This window comes from Megalobrama amblycephala, linkage group LG11, assembly GCF_018812025.1.
Source record: "Megalobrama amblycephala isolate DHTTF-2021 linkage group LG11, ASM1881202v1, whole genome shotgun sequence".
In the NCBI taxonomy this organism is placed as follows: domain Eukaryota; kingdom Metazoa; phylum Chordata; class Actinopteri; order Cypriniformes; family Xenocyprididae; genus Megalobrama; species Megalobrama amblycephala.
In genome coordinates this window covers 39,747,798-39,766,734 of record NC_063054.1, presented here as the reverse complement: position 1 = coordinate 39,766,734, position 18,937 = coordinate 39,747,798, and positions in this window count along the sequence as shown.

The window sequence follows — 18,937 nt, the reverse complement described above, 5'->3', positions numbered from 1 at the left end:
TCTTGAAAAATGGCAACTACCAGGCTAACAAGCCTATTGCGGTTGACAAAATGCTTGTAAGTGTAAATAATACCTGTGCCTTTGACTCCTTTTGCCAGTGCCTTTGCTCTGCATTCTGTGACAGTGGATCATTCTGCCATTATCTTGACAAAGAGCACACAAAAACTGAAATTTCTGATTTGGTGAAGACCATAGTCACAAAAGGAGTTGGAAAAGATGCTTACACAAAGAGGGCAAAAATGCTGTTGGATACATTTCAGTGTGTTCACCTAAAATCAGGTGTGAGGCAGGTCAATGCGGATTGCAATGTTGCTAGCATTATCGAATCAACAATGAAACAAGTGCCAAGTGCAACACTTACAGCTGAATGCTCTTCTCCATACTGCAGCCGAAATACAAAATCTTCAAGGACCATCTCTCTCTTACCAGTCAACGTAGATATTCTACAAACTGGTGGATTGAAAAGCCTCCAAGCAGCACTTGAAGATGGGTTACACCTCAACAGGTCCAAGTGTCTGAAGCCACTGAAATCACCCCAAGAGTGTCCAGATAGCTGGAAAATAAAGGATGATTCATCAGTGAAATTCCTCTGCAATGGCTCTGTCACCCACAGATGCATACCTGGACAACTACTGTGTATTGAAACAAGTGCGGATACAAACCATCCACTGTCTGAAATCCCTGTCGACATGGAGCTGGCCAATCAGATGTTCACTTTGCGAGGGGTCGTCGAATTCATTTCAGGACCTACAAGGGCATCTCTTGGACATTACGTGGCCTACTGCAGAAGAAACTCTTTTGCCTGGGAGAAATATGATGACCTGTGTGACCATGTCACAAGAGTCTCAGCAAAAACCAAAATACAGCCCCATGTCATGTTGTTCACAAAGGAGGACTGAAATGTTTGGTTAATGAATTTCTTGGACTGGTCTCTGCAGAAATTAGTTCATAATCAATAAGAGAATAGTCTATATTGTTTTCTACTGTTGTTACTCAACATTATCTCTATTCACTTTATGCCTGTTTTAACAGTTCCATGATTTTTTGAACAGAAGTTATACTTTTCTTTAGTGATTGTTCTATGATGTTATTTGTACCCAGATCTCTTCACTGAAGTCAAGACTGTTTTCTAGTTTTTTTATTTTTATTTTGTGGTTCTTTAAAAAAAAATTGTTGTAAATTCTCCACAGAAATTGCTGTTATTTTACATTCATCTTGGCATTTAAAAGGAAACATTTGGGAGATGTTGTCTGTTCTTTAACTTTAAACTGGTGGTTTTCTTATCTCAAAGGAATACTTCACCTAACAATTAAATATCTCTAATTATAAACATACTTGCACTCATGATATCCTAAACTTTTGATGACTTTCTTTGTTTGGGCATGTACGAAATGACAGAATTCTAAACTGGTCAAAAGTGGGAAGACCAATAAGTTAAAAGAGCTCAGAACAGCAAACCAGTACAATTAACAGTCCTCAATTTCTTGCTTTAAAATATTTTAAACAAACAGAAACACTGCTCACCTGTTCTTGCTTCATTTTCTCCTTCAGAGAAAGATAAAATGCTCCGATTAATGTATCACCTGCAATAAAGGCCTACATATGGCAATACATATTTAAAACTAACTAAGCAGTAGCCTAAACTTCCATCTGATAAATCAAGCGTCAACTCGATTTGAAACAACAACAACAAAAAACATTAGGCCACATTAGGCCATTAGGCGACGCACAAAAACACAAAGACAGTAGCGGGTTTTTTGATTATTATTTTTTTTTAAAAAAGGTAATCACTTACATGGATTCTTTTAACGGCACAAATCGAGCACAAACAAACGATACTGGTTTGGAGAAATTTGGACGGCATGGGGTGGAGAGTGACGTCACAGCTCCAGAATTAAATTTGTTATATCTGTGGAAGGAAAACAGTTACAGTGTTCATTTTAACGGCACAAACCAGCACAAATCGAGCACAAACGAATGGCACCGGTTTGAAGCGATTTGAACGACATGGGGTGGAGAATGACGTCACAGCTCCCAAATTATATGTGTTATATCTGTGGAAGGAAAACAGTTACAGTGTTCATTTTAACGGCACAAACCAGCACAAATCGAGCACAAACGAATGGCACCGGTTTGAAGCGATTTGAACGACATGGGGTGGAGAATGACGTCATACGACCAAAAAAATAATGCTTAATATCTCAAACACCAAACCAGCACAAACGTTCGTTTTTGCGGCACAAATCAGCACAAACGTAGCACAAACGAATGACATAGTTTTGGGGATTATTTAGCTTTATGGGGTGCCAACTTCACGGAGGTGATTTGAGGCTATGTTTATCAAACATTGAGCCAAGAATTGAGGATTTTTGCAAGGCAAAGCAGGCTCAGGTCTCACGTTAACATCACCTACCTGCAAGCTTCTGTAAAAAATGCAGATGATGCCTACTATTAGGCCTAGTAATAATAACAATAATAAAGCATAAATTAATATCAGAGGTCTGGTGCTAATTCCCAATTATAGCAATAGCCTAGTAATGATAACAGGCCTACTGATAATAATAATAACAACAACAACAATAAAGCATGTAACCTCATATAATTATATAGCAGTAGCCTAGTAATGATAATAGGCCTACCTACTGCTACTGATGATGATGATAATAATAATAATAATAATAATAATAATAATAATAATAATAATAACTGCCAACTGCAATGAACCAGCTTTGGGGGGGCCCAGCTTGCAAAAGGTTGAGAACCCCTGAACTAATGTATATATTCTCGAGACTAACAATATTGTATTATAGCAGATGTAAGGAAGAAATTCATATTAATTTTAATTTACTATTACTGTAATAATACAATTACAATACCCATGAAGTATTGTAATTTAATTCATCATGAAGTTAAAGACATTTGGTTTAATTAATTTCTTTCTTTTTTCATTAAGTTACTTTATGAAGATCACAACACAATTCAACAATTTGTTGTGTCATATTGTTCTCTTCCGAACTGGCTGCATATTCAGAAGGAGATGCGTAGACTGGGATTTAATACAGATCACTGCTTTGATATCTTAAATATGAGATGATTCTGTATCATGACGATAACTCTACTTTGTGCTGCTCTTTATTTTTAATGGTTTTGTGATCATTGTCTCTTCTGATCTAATTTCACTACTGCAATCAATTTACTTTTATTAGAAAACCAAACTTTCAGTTCATATATATATATATTATATTGATGTGGTTATTTAGCAACAGTGGTTGATGAAGATGAGTGTCATTAGTGTGTTTTTGTATTATTGGTGTTTTATCTATTTCATGTTGTGAGAAATAACAGTATTGACTTTCAGTAGAGCAGTTTATAGGACTCCAATAATCAGTTTCTAACAGCAGACACTCACAATAAAGTGAGATGATCTGCTAATGATCTGAATGTCTTGTTGAATGAGTGTTGATAGTCTGAGGATCATCAATATTAACAGAGAAACTGCTGAAAACACTCTTTATTTCATGTCAATAGTTCCTGTTTTCACCTCATTTATTATGCTGATGTCTTCAGATCTGCTGTAAATTGACACTTAAAGCTCATTTCATTGCTGTCAACAGACTGAGGGGATTTGTGGACCTCAAATATGAACAATTATTTTTGTCTTTATGCTTTTAACTGTTTTTTTTTTTTCTTAGTTCTTTACTATTCTAGATATCTGTCAATATTTTAATAGAGAAACAGAAAAAAGTTCTGAATTAACATCAGTTGGTTTAAGATAGGGCGATATAAATTCTGAATGCATTTAGTTTATGGGTGAAATACAAAAAGGGGTTAATATAGCACAAAAGATAATTAATTAATTAAAAAAGAAAGAAAGAAAAAGAAATAAAACCTTTCATGCATATTTAGAACAAGAATCATTTGACAACATTCAAACACTGTATGTAAGGATCACAGTGAAGTGCAAAATACTCTTTAATTGTCATTTTAAATCTTTAGACTTTATACCACTTTCCTTCAAACCATTAGCTTTCACCAATTTGTCAGCAAGAAGTTTTTAATCATTTAAAATATAATGAAATTTAGTATGATAACTTATACCTATATATATTTTATTAAATACAGGTCAAAATAACTGATTCATTTTTGCATTAAATATATCAGTTACACTAAATGATGATGTCACATTAAAACATTGTGTTTTCACAAAAGTAATTTGAAACATTAAACACTTAATTTAGTGAATTTTCTATGTAAAATCGCTTTTGTTCATTTCATTTGATGCAGACACTACAGTTTGATCTCTGGACTTTAGCCCTATAAAAACAAACACAGTAACTGATATTTTTGATTTGGGCAGATCATCTCCTCCAACCAATCTGCAGTTCAGTCAACAAAGCCCCGCCCACTGCAATTCACTTAATGAAGCTCCTCCCACAGCAGTCACATCATCAGTCAAGCTCCTCCCACAGTCGTCACATCATCAGTGAAGCTCCTCCCACAGCAGTTCATCAATAAATACTGGAATATTCCCATCAGACGAGCACTGAAGCATCAGGAAGAGCTGAAAACTGCAAAGAACATGAGTGATCCAGAACCCTGCAGAATGAAACACACTGAAGATACTGAAGAACAAAGAGGTTGGTGTTTATTCTTCATTCATTCATGATGCTGAACAACATTCATGTTAGAAAGATTCAAGCACTTCTGCACATTTAGAGAAACAGTTAAAGTTATTTTCTAACAGAAGCTCAGTGAAGGGAAGTTTGAGAAACTTTCATACTGATTGTCAACATCAGATCAAACTAAACATTTACATATTTTACATTTGTTTCATATCTGCTTCACAATTTCCAGGAGTGTTTCCAGAATTTAGGCATTTTCAATACAGTTTCCAACATTGATAGTTTTAGGAATAAACTGTAAACACCAAAATGTATGAAGTAAATGAACTTTCCAGAATGGCTGACAGGGTTGTGAGTGAAACTTGAGCAAAATCTCTTCTTACAGTAACTTTGGTAACAGGGTTGATGAATGCAGTCATTCATTTGTGTAAAAACTGAGACAATGGATTGAGATTTTTTCTTGTCCTCCCATCATGCTGTATAAAATAGCCCAGATGATGTCACTTCCTGGTGTCACAGTTTTAAGAAATCCTCTGGTTTTGAAAGGAGGAAAATCATGTCAGAAGTAACAGGGTTGAGTGAATCATGTAGGACACTGATAATAACACATTTAAAGATCAGTCAGTCTAGACTTTGAGCATTTGAACTTTCTACAGACATGGCAATGGAGATATCTGCACTGCACTGCGAGATATGACGTGATATTTTTTTTAAAACACAAATAACAAATAATAATCACTCCAAAATTTTAAATATACAATCTACTCCACTTTACTGCAAACTTCACTTGATCTTGTGTTTCTGGTGTCCCACATTCACATGTGTATGAAAGAAAGTTAATAATTAATAATTACACAGTTTTTAGGAAAATAAATTAAATATCAACCTAAAAGATGATGTCAAAATATGGCTGTTAATATCACATTAGATCATTTTGTCATTGATCAAATATATTACTGAAAATATTTCAGAGCAATGTTTTCTTTATTTTCTTAATATTATTTATAAATTATTAAGAATTATTTAAGGAAAGGTGGCAGAGCAGCGATTTGGGAAATTCTGTAGCCAGAAGACGTCCATTCAGTGCTGATTGTCTTAATTCAGTAAATCTTGATGTAAAAACATTTGAAATTGGAGTCAGATTAAACGAGCAGCTAAAGTAAAATTGAGACTAAATTCTAAAATGAAGTGAACTTCACAGGAGCGCTGAAAAGACGTACACACATTATACCTTCACCCAGACCACTGGATTCTGTCGTTGGAACGACAGCTGGTCCTTTACGATTGGAAGATTAATGTTAAAGTTTCAGGGACATATGCAACTAATTTATGCAAATGCATCAAAATGATCGTAATGTTTTGTAGCAGTTGTCTATCACAACAAGTCTCAATTTTATCACCTTTAACTTCATATTTCTCTCTTTATTTTGATTTACTGACAGTGAAATTACTTTTTTCTCTTTCATTTCAGAGCTGATGGAAGTGAAGGAGGAGAGTGAAGAACTGAGTGAAGTGGAGGAGGAACATCATGACAAACCTGGAGAAAAACCTTTGAGTCGCTCAAAGACTAAAAAGACTTTTTTAAAGAAAAGAAGAGCCAAGAAATCTACAATCTGCACTCAGTGTGGAAAGAGTTTCTCAGCCAAACATCTTAAGGATCACATGACAGTTCACACTGGAGAGAAGCCCTTCACATGTGATCAATGTGGGAAGAGTTTCAGTCAATCAGCAAACTTTAAAGCACACATGAGGATCCACACAGGAGAGAGACCGTTCACATGTGATCAGTGTGGGAAGAGTTTCACACGAAAAGGACATCTTAAGGAACACATGAAAGTTCACACTGGAGAGAAGCCACACACATGTGATCAATGTGACAAAACATTTCTTAGGTCATCAGACCTGAAGTCACACCTGACAGTTCATACAAAGGAGAAGCCACATTCATGTTCTGTGTGTGGAAAGAGTTTTTCACTGCTGCGTAGTTTACATAAACACGAGAAAATACACACTAGTGTGAGAGAGTACATGTGCTTTGAGTGTGAGAAGACTTTTACTACATGGAGCGATTTAAAAAAGCACCAGAGAATTCACAATGGAGAAAAACCTTACAAGTGTTCACAGTGTGACAAGAGATTCAATCAGTCATCAAATCTGAAAACACATGAGAGGATCCACAGCAGAGAGAAGCTGCACACGTGTGATCAGTGTGGAAAGAGTTTCACTATTAAAAGTCACCTGAAGATACACATGAAGATCCATGCAGAGGAGAACATCTCCACAGTGTGAAATGAAGTAGTTAATTTTTATGTGCTGAACAAAAAAATCTCTTCTGTGTAAGTTAGCCACAGCCAAATCTCTCCTCTCCAGCTATAGTTGGCGCCATGGGCGACAAGTTTTATTTATTTATATTTTTTGCAGTTACAAAACATATTTTTGTACCAGCATCAGCAAATTATTCACAAAAATTTTAAGCAAATAAGTTTAGCCCTTTAACGACCCAGTGGTCCGTTAGCGGGACTGATAAGAGTGTTATAAGGTTAAACAAGTTGTTTTTTAAAATGAGGAGTATACCATCTAACTAATCTTTTATTATGCTCGCAGTGCGTCGGTTAAATGAATTGCAATATTAATTTAATAATAAAATTAGCATAATAATAACAATAATCTGCTATACGCCACTGTGAAGGGATAAACGGTGTTCAGGCAGCAAATGTCCCATTGATGACATGATGTCTGGTAATAGTATAGAAAAAATTTTATTGTGCATGTGTCGAACTCGGTGATCCACGTGCATCTGTGGTTTAGTATACTTTGATAAGATGCACGACACGACTGCACGCGAGACGCGTCCCGGTGCGGAAAGTGAAGTATACCCAAGGGCTTGATGGCGCACTGTCTATCCGCGCTCACGGGCAAAGAATTATCTTTGAAAGGCTTGCACACTCAACTGTGCGCGAGATGGAGCAGAACGTGGGAAATGACAAATACCCGGGCCTTAACCACTCCAAATTGTAGTGGACTGGAGCTGACGGCTCACTTTGGGAAAAATACCCCCCAATGTCCCCCATGTTATTATGTCTTGACATGTAGTTTAACTGTTGCTGGTTGATGTGAGAGGCATTCTGGGATACCTGGCTGTCACAAGTATTCTCTCGATGCAACTTCAATTAAATTCGGATCAAGAACACATTCGGGGATTTGAACTGTACTTGGCTAGATGTGAACTTTGAATTGGATCAGTACTCGGGCAGAAGCTGATGACGTTTCACAAGAATGCATAATAAATAATGGATAACTAATGAATGAATGAGGCATTTATATAGCACTTTACTATGTACTACTGTACACTGTAAGTGCTTCACAATCACATCAGGGGTCGCTCCTCATCCACAACCTGGATAATTCAACAGCAGACACAGAGCAACAGCACCAAGATCAAATCTGTGGTTTATTGATAAAGAAAGCAGCGCTCATGTACTCCGCCGAGAGCAGCCTTACCTCGGCTAGTCCTTCTGATGTTTGCCGCTGACTCTGATGACTCTGTAGTGGTTAAACATGAGATATAATTCATCTTTTGTAACAGGCAATCTTTGGTCTCATTAATCTATAATTTGTTCCCTGGAAAATCGTTTTGGCTGAGGGTAAAGTAAAGTTTCATAACTTTATATATTTAGGCTATTTAACTTTACCGTTGTAGTCTATTAGAGCGTTGACTTTGAACGTTTGACTGAACTGTTTGCTTTAATTTTTATTGTAGCTTCTTACACCTGTAAATGTAAATGTACCTTTTGCTTAGATTTTTATAATGGCTGTTATTGATCATTAAAACTGACATTTAACAAAATGAGACAGAATTGAGTTTTATGATTGCAAACTATATGCACATAACTATATGCCTGAACCACATATGTTTATTATTTTTAAAATGTAAATTAAAAGAGGAAGTTTTATAGTTCTGTTTTATACCATTCTGGTGTTTTATAGTTTGTTTGGTTGTAAATATACATGCAGTGAAGATAATCATTGACTGCGTTGCCTAAAATATACATACAGAGATAACTGGAGTGGCCAGAATATCAAATGTCAAGTGTCCCCAACTAAGCAAGCCAAAGGCGACAGCGGTAAGGAACCCAAACTCCAACAGGTGACAAACGGGTGTTAAAATTGAGAAAAAAACCTTGGGAGAAACCAGGCTTAGTCGGGGGGCCAGTTCTCCTCTGGCGAACAGTGCTTTGTTACAATTCAGGTAACTATCATAAGTCCGATAGGATCGCAACATTTAAAGTATTTAATCCAGTTCCATCTAGTTGAGGATCGTATTCATCACGCCGGTATGGACAGTTTGTTGAGGAACTGTGCCACTGGCTGTCGTGTTGATGAGGCCTTCACAATGGATGATCTAGTTGACTCAATCTCTGCTGATACTTCAGGGCTGCGTTGTGGTCGTGTCAGGGCGCTGGTCCTCGGTCTCACTTGAAAACGGCTGTTGGGGAAAAATTTAATCACACAAAAAGATTTATGTTTGAGTTCACACAGAAGTCAATATCTGTTTCAGCTATGCAAAACACCCCTCTGAGCTCAACAGACACAGCGTCTGTTGAAACCCAGGGAGTAACGATGGGACACCCAAACTGAGAGCTTTCCCAAATCAAGGGTGTCAGATAATTTAAATAAGTTCTAAGACAAAAGGGGAGGCCATTTGTGTGTGTGTTTGTTACCTTCATCCTGTATGGAAAAGTACTGAGGAGAGTTGCTCAAACCTTTGGGGTATAAATGTTTGTGGGTTCTTTTGTGTCCTTAGTTCACACTCGGGGCAGACATTGTATGGTTGTGTCGACTGTGGACTCTTTCTTGCAAGAAATTAAAATCTTTATAAAGTGAATTTTCATAAGGTTTGTCTCTTATTAGTGATTTCAACTAATTAATTTTTGCCGCAACAATTTTGGTGTCAGAAGTGGGATTCCTTGGACGGACCTTCTGGACCTGGAGAGCACCGGTGACCTGCAATCCTGACCCAAGTCAGCCCTAACCCCATTTAGATTCAGGGACGAGGGACCGGTGCTGGGTAGGTCCAGGAGGACGACCACTGGAATCAAAAGAAAACAAACCCGAGACGGCAACGGGTGCTTCTGGTAAGAGACAAACTTGGGAAATTCAGGGGGAACATTTTTTTTTTTTAAATAGAATTTGGTTAAATTGAAAATTAAATTGATAGGGATAAACCATAAGGGGAGTCTGAATCTGTGGCAAATGCAGCGTGAATTGATGTTTTTTAGGAGGTAAAAAAAAAAAAAAAAACTGAAATCACGTGGGCAAATAAGGGGGACTGAGTTGTGTGCGGTCCCGAATAGGGCGCTATTGAGAGCGTCCGCCCGGCTGATCTTGGGTGAAGAGATCAGATCTGTATGGAGACGTCCAACAGATTAATAGCACGCGCGAAAAGCCACAGAATCAGACTGCCAATATGGGGAAATCCCAAAGCAAGCTAGCGGAATATGAGACACCGGTATTTTGTAAATTGAGAAATTTATATGGCCAAAGATGCATGCAAGATATAGAAAAGTTGATAAAATATCATGATTTCACAAAAGAAGGAACACTTAGTAGTACAAGGTTGAAAACGGTAAAATTGTCGATCAAAGAAGGGAGTGACATAAAGGGTTGTGCTAAAAAAAAAAAATGTATGTGGGAAATGTGAGAAAACAATTAATTGCTGGGTAGAAGAGGCAGATAATAGGGAAAGAAGAATGTTGAAGAAAGAAAAGAAAAGTGAAGAAAAGGCAACTGCGCCTCCACAGAATGAGATTACTATTACTAACACATCTTATGCTTGTGCTTTTCCACATGAAACACCGCCGAGCTACACATTTTATCCCAATGTGGAGCTCCAAGGCCTGAAAGTGGACTCCGATCTCGACTGCTCTCCGTTCCCACCGAACCAACAAATTCTACCAGCCAAACCAACTCCAGCTCCCCAGCAGAGAGACGGGGAGCATGCGCCGCTGAGCTGAGAGAAGAGGGAGCACGCACAGCTGAAATAGTCAACAGAAGGAGGAGCATGCGCAGCTGAAAGCTTCCGGGGCAAAGAAACACTGCCGTCCGGAAGGAGAAAGAGAAAGTTATTTGGGCGAATAGCCTTTTGAATGGACTGAGACCTGAGATTTCCCAAGCCGTGAAACACAGCTATATGGAATGGACTGAAGAACGAGTGAGCACCATCATGAAACATGCCTTGCACGTGGAAGATGAGCTGAGGGCAAAGAAGGAAAGGCCAATAATAAAAGAATTGCAGTTGGCAGCCGTGGAAAGACCGCAAAGATTCAGTTCGAACGAAGAGGGAAGGGGAAATGGACGATTCAGCGGGAACAAAGGGGGACACAATTCAGACAAAAATGGCTGTTATCTGTGTGGAGCTGGCGACCACATTGTTCGTGAGTGAATGAGATGCAGGAAGTACAAAATGGACGGACATTGAGCAATGAACTGCCCTGAACTGCGAAAGGCTTACTGAGAAAAAGGATGCGGAAAGCAGGAGGAGATCGGGTGGACCACGGCCAAGGGTGCAAAAACGCCGCAAAGGGAAGTACACATTTACTAATATCACACACACACACACACACACACCCATACCTGAACACATGCACTAATAATGCTCTCCACAATAAGAAAAAAAAAAAAAAAAAAAGAAAGAAAGAAAAAAAGCTTGCACCTCTTTGTGTGTTTATGAAACTAACAGAGAAGATTTTGACAAATGTTTGATTATGTATAGCAGTAAGGGATTTTTTTAAAACATATCCCCTGCTTGGTGAAGGTACAATGATTTAATTTTTGGTAGACTAAGGGGCGACCCGATCTGTTTTGCGATCATGTGACTTGCCATGTGAACCAGCGCTAACAAACAAAACGCATGGTTCTTTGTCTGTATCAGGATATTATATAACAGAACGGTTCACTGTGGAACTAAAGTGTGAGACGGAAGGGGGCCACATGCTGAAGCATGCATTTTCTTTTAACTTCAAAAAACTGGACCGAGATTTAGGCCCAATCCCAATTCTACGCCTTACCCCTTACCCCTTACCCCTTCCCCTTTCCCTTTCCCCTTCCCCTTCCCCTTCCCCTTTCCCCTTCGTTTCGCGCGTTCACGTGAAGGGGTAGGGGTGTCCCAATTCTCATTTGGTTGGAGGGGAAGGGGTAGGGGGAAGGGCCAGGTAGCCCTTCAAACGAAGATTTTTCGGCACCACACTTCAGACGAAGGGGTATGATAAATTTCCAACATGGCCGACCGAGTGAGCAGAGAGACCAATAAATGTAAGTATTTTCTTACGGTAAACAGTATTTTAGTAATAAATAATCACTTGTTTTATGTTGCCTTTAATCTTGAGTTCATGTATACGGTTATGTTCTCCGAAAAAAGATGTTAAAATCGCTATGAAAAAAGTTCGCTAATGTTTTTTACTTTATGATAGTTCCACAACATATTTTTTTATATTTTATTTAAACCCGCGTTGATTTGACAACATAAATTCAAATCCGGTGGCAGCTAACTTGTCTTTTTGCCGCATGCCTGATTAATGTATTGTTTTGTTGTGGTTACGTCCATAAATACGTGTATGTTACATGATATAATCAAAAAGTGCATTCAGTTTGCGTGCTTATTCATCAGTGTTGTATGTAGGGACTCCTGAGGAAACACGCAGGCTCATACGTTTTCGTGCAGAAAACCAGCAGCGTTTCTTGAAATCGAAATACACAGCAAAACAACTTTGGGATTGAGTCATCTGTTAAACGTTTATGTTGCTTGTGCCTGATTACTGTGAGATATGTGCACTAATAGTAAAAATAGCTGTCGCCCAAGCAACAGAGATCACTACAGCTATCGATGGCATCTTGTGTGATAAACATCGGCGCATCTATGACGTAGGAGCTAGCGATGACTTATGATGACGTGTAACGGTCTAGTAGTGGTGTCCCATTTCTTAGGGGAATATTTTCAGCCCTACCCCTTGACACTCTGTTTCAAGGGGCAAGGGGAAGGGGTATAAAATAAAATTGGGATTGGGCCTTATTGTGCAAATTAAATTTGGTAATGGTTGCAGATCCCTCAGGCATTGTAGTGAGAGAGGGTGAGCAAATGTATTTGAAAACAGAACCAAAATGGGTTTACAGATGGCACATAACCGAAACTGAGTGGGCAAAAACAATCTGTGAACTGGGGAAAAATAGAACACCGTCATTTGGTACAGATTTTATGATGCCTGACAATTTGCATTGCATGTCACATGTCGCAACAGAACGAGATCAGTTTTATGAAAAACAATGGTTTGAACAAAAGGAATACACTTTGAAACTTGATCAAATACTTTGGACTGAGAAAATGTGTACGATTTCAGTAGGCTTATCAGAAAAACAGTTTTCTCTTTATTTGATAGCAGGAGAGTGTGTGCCGCACACATCAATTAAAAAAAAAAAAACAGACCTGGGGTGACATTGGAGTGTTTGTGAAGCACTGTGTTGAAACAGATGACTGGGAGATGAGACTTTAGAGTACAGTGAGAAATTGAGGGCTCTTAAATCTGATTGCAAACATGAAATTGAGGTGAAGCAGATTTTAACCGCCATTGACAAACACACACATGAAAATGACTGTTTGACAAATACTTGTGCTTTGGACATACACTCTGTGCTGGCAGAAGTGCCTGATGAGTTGTGGGCAAAACACAAGTATGATGTGGGACTGATTAAAGGGTGCGAACTGGTGATAATTAATAAAAAAAAAAAAAAATGGGTTCATCTCTTCTGTTCTTTTGCAGCTACATGGGGACAGAATGTGACCAGTGGGTTATTTCTCTGGCAAATTAGATCCAGTAGCAGCAGGCCTGCCGCACTGTCTGAGGGCCGTGGCAGCTGCTGAACAGGCTTTGATGGCCTCTAGAGAATTCGTGGGGTATTTTGATGTGACATTAATGGTTCCGCATGCTGGACATCACATTTGTCAACAGCACGATGGCTGAGAGGAGGATGGGGAGGAACATCACTGCTGTTTGACTGCACTCGAACAGATGTGTACCCCGCGCCCTGACCTTTCGGACACACTGCTCGAAAACAGTGAGCATATGCTGTTTGTGGATGGCTCTGCGTTCAGAGATCCACAGACAGGCCTGAACAAAGTTGATTATGCGGTGACCACTGAATTCGAAACATTGACATCTGGCACACTGCCATCAAATTTTTTAGCTCAAGCGGCGGAGCTCGTAGCCCTGGCAGAAGCATGCAAGCTTATGGAGGGTAAAAGTGTAACGATTTACACAGATTCGTGATACGCGTTCGGGGTTGAGAATGATTTTGGGGCCTTATGGAAACATAGAAATTTTTTTGAAATCTGATGGCCGGCCAATTCTAAATGTTTCTCTTGTGTCTACTCTTCTAGATGCAATTGTCTTGCCAAAACAACTTGCTATCTGTGAATGCGCAGCGCATACTAACAACAAAGATTTCATTTCAACAGGAAACGCAAGAGCAGATATGGCTGCGAAGGCCGCGGCAGCAAAGCAGTCAAAGAAACCAGAATGAATTTTATTATCTGAAACTAACACAAATGCTTTGACTTTTTTACAGAGTATGCAGGCGTTTGCTACAGTAGCGGAGAAGAACCTGTGGAGACGTTGTGGCTGCAAACTTGAGAATGATGTGTGGATGAGCGTGGATGGCAAGCCTTGTTTACCCCGACATTTTTTTCAGATTATGATAAATGCCTCCATGGGTGAGACCATGGAGGCAAAGGGGCTATGGTAGGGCAGATGAAAGACATGTGGCTCACAAAGGATTTTACAGTGGTTGAATGAGAAAAAAGAACCAGAGTAAATCTGAGCCCATTTGAAATTGTTTTTGGATGACCGTCATTCATGGGAATGGAAGGGGGTAAACAATAGCTGCCATCCACAGAATTGTGTGAGCACAATATGCTGAATTACTGCAAAGAAATGTCTTCTCTGTTGTCTGATGTCTGCGTGCAGGTGAAAGCTGCTCAGGGGAAACCGGCTGAGACTCCCTTGCACAACATCAAGCCAGGAGATTACGTGGTGATAAGGGACCTGAGGAGGAAGAGCTGGAAGGCGAAAAACCCAAACCTTTTGTCGTGCTTCTGACGACACACACCGCCGTCAAGGTAGCTGAGAGAGCGACGTGGGTGCATGCAAGCCATTGCAGAAAGGTCCCACCAGTGATCGGGGAGGAGGAGCTGAGAGGAGCAGGAGGCGGGCACTCCTGCTTCCTCTATGCCATGTGTTTCTCTGCACAGGGCCCGAGCTCCCAGAACGCGTTCACCCCAGCCCTCGTTCACTCCGGCGCCGTCTCACCAGGGACCTTGGGTGCTTCAGCAGCGGAAGACGTGAGCCAGGCCTCGGACCAGGACCTCTCCTCCTCCGCCGCCCCTGATCTTCGAGGTCTCGACACGGAACCGCTTCTCCCCTCTTCGCGAGGCGGAACACGACGCCGTGGTCATCGGAGACTCCATCGTCCGCCACGTCCACGCTACCACAGCCAAAGGTAAGGTGCGCAGTCACTGTTTTCCTGGTGCTCGTGTTCTCGATGTCGCTGCGCAGGTTCCCGCGATCCTCAACGGTGCTGAGACCATCGGAGCTGTAGTGCTGCACGTGGGGGTGAACGACACCAGGCTGCGGCAGACGGAGGTGCTGAAGCAGGACTTCAGGAGCCTGATCGAGACGGTACCAGCCACATTGCCCACGACGAGGATCATCGTGTCCGGACCACTTCCGACGTACCGACGAGGACATGAAAGGTTCAGTAGATTATTTGTTTTAAATGAATGGTTGATGTTTTGGTGTAATGAACAGAAGCTGCTCTTTATAAATAATTGGAATCTTTTCTGGGAGCGTCCTAGGCTCTTCCGTGCTGATGGCCTGCACCCCAGCAGAATCGGAGCTGATCTTCTGTCGGAGAACATCTCCAAGACGCTTCGCACCGTTTGACTAGTAAGTCAAACCTCAAATCACAGTCTGTGTTCTGCCCACTTAATTGATAGAAATGTGAGTGTAGTACAGTCTATAGAAACTGTGTCTATTCCCCGAATAGTGAGGTCTAACAATAAAAATAAAGGATCTAGAAAAAATCTGATCGTGATCAAACCAGAAATTCGCAAAATTACTGAACAAAAACAATTTCTAAAGCTAGTGCTACTAAACATTAGATCACTGACACCTAAAGCGGTTATTATAAATTAAATGATCACAGATAATAGTCTTGATTTAATTTGCCTTACTGAAACATGGCTTAAATGGCCAAATGATTATTTCGGTCTTAATGAGTCTTGTCCACCTGGCTACTGTTATAAAAATAAATGCCGTCTGATTGGCCGTGGCGGTGGTGTTGCAACAATCTATAGAGGTAATCTTAATGTTACTCAGAGAACAAACTATAGGTTTAATTCATTTGAAATTCTTATGCTAAATATTACACTCTCAGATATAAGTAAAAAGTCGCTACTATCTCTTGCTTTAGCTACCGTTTATAGACCTCCAGGGCCTTATGCTGATTTCCTAAAAGATTTTTCAGACTTTCTCTCAGACCTATTGGTCAACGTCGATAAAGCGCTGATTGTTGGAGATTTTAACATTCATGTTGACAATACAAATGATTAGGGATGCACAATAATATCGGCACAACATCGGTATCGGCCGATAAAAGCTTAAAATGACCATCATCGGCATCGGCCGATATGAATATTTTTGCCGATGAGCCAAACCGATAGGGGGGCGTGTTTCATGTGCGCGCGCGACGACCGTGAACGTAGCTTGAGCGCCAAAAACTTAAACTTACAACATGTCAGCTGTGTGGAGGCATTTCGAGATCTGTCAAACAGATAACAAAGTTGCTATTTGCAATATTTGTAAAGCACAAGTGATGCGAGGAGGCGTAAAACAACAGTCTTTCAACACTACAAATATGATTACACATCTTAAGAGCCGTCATCCTGAGCAGCACCAAGACTTTTTAAAAAGTAAGAAGGAAAAAATGCCGGCAAAAACCCATCAGCAGCCTCTACTTCAGTCCTTTGACAAAGCTAGAAAATACAGCAGCGACCACCCAAAGGTAAAAGATCTTAACGACAAAATAATTGAATTTATTGCTCTTGATAACCAGCCGTTTAGCGTGGTGGAAGATGTTGGCTTCAGGAGGCTAATGATGCACCTAGAGCCGCGGTATGCTATGCCTAGCCGGCGCTATTTTTCTGACGTGGCCTTACCTGAACTCCAGAGTGTTGTCCTCAGTCAAATTGAAAAGCTCCTTGCCGGCGCGTGTCACATTAGCTTCACCACGGACATTTGGACATCAAGCGTGAGTCCTGTAAGCATGTTGAGCCTCACTGCCCAGTGGATAGATGAAGATTTCACCCTTAAAAAAGCTGTCCTACACTCACAGGAATGCTCCGGTTCTCACACAGCAGCTGCAATTGCGTCCGCATTTGAAAGTATGTTTGGGAAATGGAAAATAGAAAGAGAACGAGTGCATGTCGTGCTACGTGACAATGCCCGTAACATGGCTAAAGCTATGATGGAGTTTGGTGTGACAAGTCTACCGTGCATGGCACACTCACTGCAACTGGCGGTGAATGACGGTGTCCTGTCTCAGCGCAGCGTGGCGGATGTTGTGGCCGTGGGAAGGAGAATAATTGGACATTTCAAACACTCCCAGCTGGCATACAGTCGACTGGCGGATGTACAGAAAGAGCTCGGAATGTCGGTAAAACGACTTCAACAAGATATCGCTACCAGATGGAATTCGACATTTTATATGATGCGAAGCTTGGTCGAGCAGAAAAGGGCACTAGGTGCTTATGCCGCTGATTTCGAGCTTCCTGCAACTTTGACGGCAAATCAGTGGGGAATTATAGAAAATATGATCACACTTCTCGCCCCCTTTGAGCAGCTGACCAGAGATATAAGTTCTGCAGAGGCTTCTGCTGCTGATGTGATCCCCGCGGTTGTGGCACTGACACGACTGCTTGGCCGGCCGAGTGACACGGACAGAGGAGTGCAGACTACCAAAACTACCCTGCTGGAAGCCGTCAATCATCGCTTCAACGGTGTGCATTGTGAGGCACTTTATTCTGTTGCAACCATGCTTGATGCCCGCTACAAAGACCGGTACTTTGACGAGGAAAAAAAGAGGAGTGCTCGCGACCTGTTGCTCAAAGTTTTGGATGACATGAGCGGCAGTGCAGATGCCAGCACAGAGGATCCACCAGAGAAGAGGACCCGAACAGGATCACTGCTGGATATGTATGACGAAATTCTGGAGGAGAATGTCATGTTTGAGGAGCAAGACAAGACCGCGTCAGCGTCACAGGTAAGCATAAAACATGCACAAATGTAGGTTATTATTAAAAAAAAAAAAAAAATCACTTTTGGACCGAAAGCATCCTAATTAATGATGCGACTTTCGCTATTATTATTCTGCAATGTCATAACATAGATAATCGCCTATTTATTATCATAATTCGCTATGTGTACGGTAGTAATAATAAACGTGCAACTAATAAATCATTTGATTTCTGGAAAAAAACGTTAGAGCTCTGTTGATGCCTAAAGCATAAAGTAAAAAAAAAATATATATATATATATATCCGTAAGTAATATTTTGGTATTCTGTTACTTCATAGGTCATCTCATACCTGGCCGAACCCACAATTCCCAGGAGCCACAGTCCATTGGAGTACTGGAAGTGCAACCAGGCCCGTTTCCCTGCCCTCGCTCTTGCTGCACGCAAGTACCTGTGTGCGCCTTGCACAAGCGTTGACAGTGAACGGCTTTTTAGCGTTGCCTCTGATGTGATGGATGAAAAGAGAAATCGAATGGACGGTGAAAAGGCAGAGATGCTCATTTTTCTTAAGAAAAACCTACCTCTGGTATTAAAAAAATAGCTGAACAGAAGCCTACCGGTCAGCCGAAGTTGTCACCCTAGTTAGTTGGACTGAAAAGGTTTGCACCACTCAAGTTCAAGTAAAGGATAAGATGTCCTTGTATTTTTATTTTATTTTTTGTGGCTCACAAGATAATATGTGGAGCTTGGTTTTAAGTTTGACTTATACTTTAAAGTGGGTCCTCAGGACTGAAGTGGAGGTCTGGACTACAGCTGCTTGTTTTGTGCACTTGAAGTGTTTTCTGTAAGTTTCAGTACAATGTCATGTTAACCACTATGTTGGGGGAGCATTTGGTAGACCTGTTCCAGTAGGAAAAGATGTAAAAAAATATTTGAAAATTTATTTGTATTTATTTTACTCTTAAGGACTGAAG